General features: G+C 39.8%; 1 protein-coding gene across 8 annotated transcripts in view; it reads left to right on the top strand.

Annotated features, from left to right (window-relative positions):
• The window catches only part of PEX5L (peroxisomal biogenesis factor 5 like), an 817344-nt gene that overhangs the window by 581089 nt on the left and 228104 nt on the right, over nt 1-8151 (top strand). The window lies entirely within an intron of this gene.

Genomic DNA, 8151 nt, shown 5'->3' with positions numbered 1-8151 from the left:
TTTGTATCAAAAAGGATTTCAGTGCATCAGTTTGTACTGTATTGGGTTGCTGTTATACAGGGAGCTGCTGAGTCTAAGGACTCGTGCTACCTTTTTCCCAATGTTTCACTTCCCTGCTACAGACATTAATAAATCTGCCTTCTGGAATTCAGCCAATTCTTTAATACAATAGACTCTTGGATTTCATGGGGTCTATAGACTGATCTAGATTGCCCTAAATCTAATCATTTCTTACATTAGTCAGAAATGCAATTGTTCTGATTGTAAACCCTGTTTACATGGGGACACTGACTCACTCATGTCATTTTCAACCTTTAACTGCACATTGGGATCACCTGAGGAGTGCTTCTAAGTGATTACCTTTTAAAAATAATACTGATGCCCAAACCCATTCCAGACCAATTGTATCAAAATCTCTAAGAGTGTATCCTGGACATTTGTATAGAGCAAACCCTGTCTTCCTTGAGAAAGCTACTTAACCTCTCTTTTCCTCAGTTTCCTCATCTGTGTATGAAAGTGACAAAGTTCTCATATAGTTATAGTGAGAACTAGGCAAAGTATGTGTAAAATGCTTAGAATATGCCTGTGTTCTTTAGTCGCTAAGTCGTGTCCACCTCTTTTGCGACCCCATGAACTATAGCCCACCAGGCTCCTCTGTCCGTAGGATTTCCCAGGCAGGAATACTGGAGCGCATTGCCATTTCCTTCTCCAGGGGATCTTCCTGACCTAGGGATCGAACCGCGATCTCCACATTGCAGGCGGATTCTTTACTACTGAGCCACCTGGGAAGCCCTAGACTATGCCTGGCCCATCATAAATGTTCAGTGTGTTGCTATTATTACCTCACAGGGTTATCATGAGAACAAAATAACTGTGTGTTCAATAAGTATTAAACAGATACACTAATGTGCTATTCATATGTAAAATATTTGTAATATTTTATATTACATGAAGTATACAGGTCTGAATATTACAGAAACTTGAAGTTTATTTAAACTTTACACATTGCTATAATTCTAAGCACAACATATGTGATTAATTATGATTTTAAATTGATTTTATTGTATTTTCAAAGATCATGGCCACCAGAAACAATTCTGTAATGACTATTAAAAAAATCTCTTGATACAATAGAATGGGAAATTTAGGGAAATCGTTTTATCTACTGAGATTCTGGAGGACAGGGTACTGGCCTAATTCATTTCTGTGTCTTCTGAGGGTTGTGCTGTGATTAGGAACTTGATAAATAGTTGGAAAGAATTACAGGTGAAGATAGGAAGGGACATGCATCTGTTAGTAAAATTTAGGAAGCCAAAGGAAAATGTTATGGGATATGTTCTTATCTACTTTTTATTTGTTTTGATTTTGAGCGAATAACTTAACCTTTCTGTGTGATTCTTTTGTTTCATCTTTAATATTAATATTAGCATATGAATTAGTTCAACTGTTCTACTCAATTTAACAAATTTGAATGCTTTTTTTTAAAGTTTAAATAACTTTTAGCAAAATGGTGGAAATAATAGAGAACTGGAAGAGTGAGCTGATTTAGATTAATTCAGTTGACTTCATGGGTACTGCAGTCTTATTTAAGCTGGGATGAGAGAAATGCCAATTCCTATCTATTAGTTAACTTTTAATATACACGGAGTGCTTGCTCTGATCAGAAACTCCAGTTGGTCCTGGTTGGGCAAACAAGGCAGGTGCAGCTATGGTCCCTGGCTGCCTGTCATAGATAGAGCCAGGCAACTTAGTTCTATTGCATGGCCTCTGATGCATAAGGATAAGAGGCTTATGGAAGATTCCTGATGGGAGAGACTGACTGGGGGGGAAACTGGGTCTTGTTCTGATGGGCAGGGCCATGCTCAGTAAATCTTTAATCCAATTTTCCTTTGATGTGCAGAGCTGTGTTCCCTCCCTGTTGTTTGACCTGAGGCCAAACTATGGTGGAGGTAATGAGACAATGGTGACCTCATTCAAAAGGTCCCATGCACGCACTGCCACAATCAGTGCCCCTGACCCTACAACAGGACACCACCAACCCACACCTCCACCAGAGACTCCTGGACACTCACAGGCAAGTCTGGGTCAGTCTCTTGTGGAGTCACTGCTCCTTTCTCCTGGGTCCTGGTGCACACAAGGTTTTGTTTGTGCCCTCCAAGAGCCTTTTATCCTTATCCATCAGGGGCATACAGAATGAAAACCACAATCACAGAAAATTAATCAAACTGATCCTATGGACCACAGCCTTCTCTAACTCAATGAAACTGTGAGCCATGATGTGTAGGGCCACCCAAGATGGGCGGGTCATGGTAGAGAGTTCTGACAAAATATGGTCCAAGGGAGAAGGGAATGGCAAACAACTTGAGTACTCTTGCCTTGAGAACCCAATGAACAGTATGATAAGGCAAAAAGATAGGACACTGAAAGATGAACTCCCCAGGTTGGTAGGTGCTGAATATGCTACTGGAGAAGAGTGGAGAAATAACTCCAGAAAAAATGAAGAGATGGAGCCAAAGGGAAAACAACACCCTGTTGTGGATGTGACTGGTGATGGAAGTAAAGTCTGATGCTGTAAAGAACAGTATTGCATAGGAACCTGAAATGTTAGGTCCTTGAATCAAGGTAAACTGGAAGTGGTCAGATAGGAGATGGCAAGAGTGGACATCGACATTTTAGGAATCAGTCAACTAAAATGGACTGGAATGGGTGAATTTAACTCAGATGACCATTATATCTACTACTATGGACAAGAATCCCTTAGAAGAAATGGAGTAGCTCTCAGAGTGAACAAAAGAGTCCGAAAGGCAGTACTTGGGTGCAATTTCAAAAACGACAGAATTATCTCTGTTCATTTCCAAGGCAAACCATTCAGTATCATAGTAATCCAAGTCTACGCCCCAACCAGTAGTGCTGAAGAAGCTGAAGTTGAACGGTTCTGTGAAGACCTACGAGACCTTCTAGAACTAACACCCAAAAAAGATGTCCTTTTCATTAAGGGGACTGAATTGCAAAAGTAGAAAGTCAAGTGATACCTGGATTAACAGGCAAATTTGGCCTTGGAGTACAAAATGAAGCAGGGCAAAGGCTAACAGTTTTGCCAAGAGAACACTCTGGTCATAGCAAACACCCTTTTCCAACAACACAAGAGAAGACCCTACACATGGACATCACCAGATGGTCAACACCAAAATCAGATTGATTATATTCTTTGCAGCCAAAGATGGAGAAGCTCTATACAGTCAGCAAAAATAAGACAGGGAGCTGACTATGGCTCAGATCATAAACTCCTTATTGCCAAATTCAGACTGAAATTGAAGAAAGTGGGGAAAACCACTAGACCATTCAGGTATGACCTAAAGCAAATCCCTTATGATTATACAGTGGAAGTTAGAAATATATTTAAGGGACTAGATCTGATAGACAGAGTGCCTGATGAACTATGGATGGAGGTTCGTGACACTGTATAGGAGACAGGGATCAAGACCATCCCCATGGAAAACAAATGCAAAAAAGCAAAACAGCTGTCTGAGGAGGCCTTACAAATAGCTGTGAAAAATAGAGAAGCCAAAATCAAAGGATAAAAGGAAAGATATACCCATTTGAATGCAGAGTTCCAAAGAATAGCAAGGAGAGATAAGAAAGCCTTCCTCAGCAATCAGTGCAAAGAAATAGAGGAAAACAACAGAATGGGAAAGACTAGAGATCTCTTCAAGAAAATTAGAGATACCAAGGGAACATTTCATGCAAAGATGGGCTCAATAAAGGACAGAAATGGTATGGACCTAACAGAAGCAGAAGATACTAAGAAGAGGTGGCAAGAATACACTGAAGACCTATACAAAAAGGATCTTCATGACCCAGATAACCGCAATGGTGTGATCACTCACCTAGAGCCAGACATCCTGGAATGCAAAGTCAAGTGGGCCTTAGGAAGCATCACTACAAACAAAGCTAGTGGAGATGATGAAATTCCAGTTGAGTTATTTCAAGTCCTAAAAGATGATGCTGTGAAAGTGCTACACTCAATATGCCAGCAAATTTGCAAAACTCAGCAGTGGCCACAGGACTGTAAATCATCCGTTTTCATTCCAATCCCAAAGAAAGGCAATGCCAAAGAATGTTCAAACTACAGCACAATTGCACTCATGTCACACAGTAGCAAAGTAATGCGCAAAATTCTCCAAGCCAGACTTCAACAGTATGTGAACCATAAAATTCCATATGTTCAAGCTAGATTTATGAAAGGCAGAGGAACTAGAGATCAAATTGCCAACATCCGTTGGATCATCGAAAAAGCAAGAGAATTCCAGAAAAACATCTACTTCTGCTTTATTGACTACACCAAAGCCTTTGACCATGTGCATCACAACAAACTGTGGAAAATTCTTAAAGAGATGGGAATACCAGACCACCTTACCTGCCTCCTGAGAAACCTGTATGCAGGTCAAGAAGCAACAGTTGGAAACGAACATGAAACAACATTCTGGTTCCAAATTGAGAAAGTTCATCAGGGCTGTATATTGTCACTCTTGCTTATTTAACTTATATTCAGAGTACATCATGTGAAATCCCGGGCTGGATGAAGCACAAGCTGGAATCAAGATTGCCAGGAGAAATATCAATAACCTCAGATACGCAGATGACACCACCCTTATGGCAGAAAGCAAAGAAGAACTAAAGAGCCTCTTGATGAAAGTGAAAGAGGAGAGTGAAAAAGTTGGCTTAAAACTCAGCATTCAGAAAACTAAGATCATGGCATCTGGTCCCATCACTCCATGGCAAATAGACGGGGAAACAATGGAAACAGTGAGAGACTTTATTTTGGGGGGCTCCAAAATCACTGCAGATGGTGACTGCAGCCATGAAACTGAAAGACGCTTACTCCTTGGAAGAAAAGCTATAACCAACCTAGACAGCATATTGAAAAGCAGAGACATTACTGTGCCAACAAAGGTCTGTCTAGTCAAAGCAATAGTTTTTCCAGTAGTCATGTATGGACGTGAGAGTTGGACTATAAAGAAAGCTGAGCACCGAAGAATCAATGCTTTTGAACTATGGTGCTGGAGAAGACTCCTGAGAGTCCCTTGGGCAGCAAGGAGCTCCAACCAGTCCATCCTAAAGGAAATCAGTCCTGAATATTCATTGGAAGGACTGATGCTGAAGCTGAAGCTCCAATACTTTGGCCACGTGATTCGAAAACCTGACTCGTTGAAAAAGACCCTGATGTTGGGAAAGATAGAAGGCGGGAGGAGAAGGGGATGACAGAGGATAGATGGTTAGATGGCATCACCAACTCAATGGACATGAATTTGAGCAAGCTCCTGGAGTTGTTGATGAACAGGGAAGCTTGGCATGCTGCAGTCCATGGGGTCCCAAAGAGTCAGACACGACTGAGTGACTAAACTGACTGACTGATTCCATGCCCTCAGTGTTACCCTACCACTGGCTTCCTCAAATGGCTGAGAAAAATGCTAGTGAATTCAGTCAATTCCCGAATCAGTGCCAAAAAAAAGCATTCCTGTTCCAACCTCTGTTCTTTGGGGTGTAATATGTAAACTTGTTGTTTAGAGTTTTATGTTGAAATGGCATTTATTGCTTTTTCATTGAAAAATCTTAGAAACTAACACAAAGAATATACTTCCAAATTTATTTCTATATAAACACTAACTTGCCAAACTCTAGCGATTCTATTGGTTTGCTGATGTCTATTTTCAAGTTTATTACCTGTGATTTGGCTCCTAGCCTCATTAGTGTTGCCAGTTTTCACTCCCTTCAATGAATTGTATCCCTTGTTGCCTGATTAGTTTTCCTGAACAGGTGTTTATGCGTATTCCTAAAGATGATTGAACACCAACATATTCCTTCTTGAGAAACATATCTTTACATCCAATTTCAACAACTTCTATTTGTTGCATCAGAATGGAGACTTAAGTTTGTTGTAGCTTTTTCGTATATTAAGAAATATTGAGTTTGACAGATATGAGTGAAGTGTACATGGCAGCTTGTGGAAGACCCTAATTCCTCCTCAGCATTTGAATTAATGATACATTCTATTGGGCTTAGCTTCTTTCCTTAATTAACAATGGTCCTCTTTCCTAACCACTATAAAATTACTAGTTAACTATCTTCCTAATAGTTTCAAATAAATCATAGAATCAACAACATTAAACATCATCTAGTATAAACCCTTATTTTGAAAATGGAAAAGCTGAGCTCAAAAGAGTTGAGATAGCCAACCATCTCAGAAAAAAGTGATAAAAACAAGGCTAGGACTCAGATGTTGAAACACACCAAAGTCCTTCTCTACCTACTTTCCAAATCCAACATCTGTAGTCATATTTTTTTTTTCCCTGTATCCTCAATACTTTGCATCATCCCTGAAACATACTGTAAAAAAATCCAGTTTTTGTTAAAAGTAGATTTAACAAAGAGGTGAACTTCAAAAGGATCAACAGTGAAGGCTCACTGCTGGGGTTCTGCTCCAGTTACTTGACAGCAGCACCTGAGTTCTCTGGCTTTTTGCAAAGGGGAGGTTTGGTCAGCCCAGAACTCTTACTGTTGCTTGGTTTTAGGTTCACAGGAAAGTGAACTGTCAAGGGAATGTTCTGATGTATCCATGAACTGCAGCTAAGCCATTCAGGGTCTTCTTAAAATAAAGCTCTGCTGGGTTTTCTCAGTACAGCCTTCTAAAAGTTGACACAGCAAGAATTGCTTCTCACCAGGTTCTATTTTTAAATCCCAGTTCCCAAAAAATTTTTTAACTTTAAGATTGAGGTTCTGAACCACCTTTGATGAGTCTTGGCATCTTGCTAGAAAGACTACTTAGTGGTTACACACCGTGAACTCAAAAAAGGAAGAAAGGGAGAAAAAGGAAGGGAAGAACAAGAGGGAGAAAGGAGGAAAAGGAATAGAAGGAAGAAGGAAGGGAGGGAAAGAAGGAAAGATATCAGCTAATAATAGCTCTTATATATCTGAGTATTATATGCATCAAGCACTGTTATAAGCACTTTACATGAATTGTTAAATTTTTTCCCACAACAGCTCAAGGAGATAGGTCCTGTTATTCTCTGAGAGAAAATTTAGGCATAGAGGAATTAAATAACTTGCTCAAAGCCATGTTTGTCTGTGGTAGAGCTGGCTTTAAATCAAGCAGTCTGACCTCAGAGGCTGACCTCTTACCTCTCCACTATATAGGTTTGAGCTGGATGTTTGTCTGAAGAAGGACTAAAGGGCTGTTGACTCTTCTTGATTTTTTTTTTTCCTTTTCTACTTAACCTCATGTGCATCTCTGCATTATGTCATCCCAATTTTCAATCAAACGGAAATATGCTGGAGGCAAGGGGCTGAACTGAAAAGAATCCAATCTTTTGGATTGGCCAGAAAAATCTTAGGTTCTAATTCTACTCTGCTACTTACTTAGTGGTTTTGTGACTTCGGACATGACCATGCAGAAAAATTCTAAAATTCTATTTCCTCATTTGAAAACTAAGAAAAATACAAACTCATGGTGTAACACTGAGAGAATTAAATGAGATAACATATTTAAAGTTTTCATTCTTGTGCATAGCAAACCGTTCTCCCCAAGGTAAATTTGCTATAACAAATTAAAAATTTTAGTGAGTCATTCTCATTATTGTTTCTATATCTATATAGGAAAGAATGTATATATGAGGTTGTTCCTATGAATGATAGCTGTTATTATCATTATTATCTTACTATATATAAATATGTGTATGTCCATGTTGGGATCAATGTGCAAAGCAGCTGAATTAATACCATTAACAATCCTCTGCTGACAAACTGCTTCCTCCAGAAACTTTTACCTCCCTTAACTGCTAGGATTTGGCTCATCTACTTCCACATCCAGCCAAATCTAACCAGCACTACCTCTGACCATCATGTAGTTGAAAGGCTCTGTAGGAGCCTCTGGGAAGGCTGACTCATCCTGAAGGCACTCTTATCTTGAGAGAGGCTCCAGGTGTGAAGCTAAGAGAACCAAAACAAAGAAAACAAAAAGAATATAGGGTTTAAAGGGTTAGGAAGCCTTACCTGGACTCAAGCTTTTTCTATGGCTCCAGCAGCCTGAGGTGGGGTCAGGGGAGAAGCCCTCAAAGTGGTGATGTCCAGCAGTCATTCAAAGCTGGTTTGGAC

Source organism: Giraffa tippelskirchi, chromosome 2, assembly GCF_054371585.1.
Source record: "Giraffa tippelskirchi isolate mGirTip1 chromosome 2, T2T-mGirTip1v1.2.pri, whole genome shotgun sequence".
NCBI lineage: Eukaryota > Metazoa > Chordata > Mammalia > Artiodactyla > Giraffidae > Giraffa > Giraffa tippelskirchi.
Note: the sequence above shows the minus strand (reverse complement) of the source record. Positions and strands in the feature narration are given on the sequence as shown.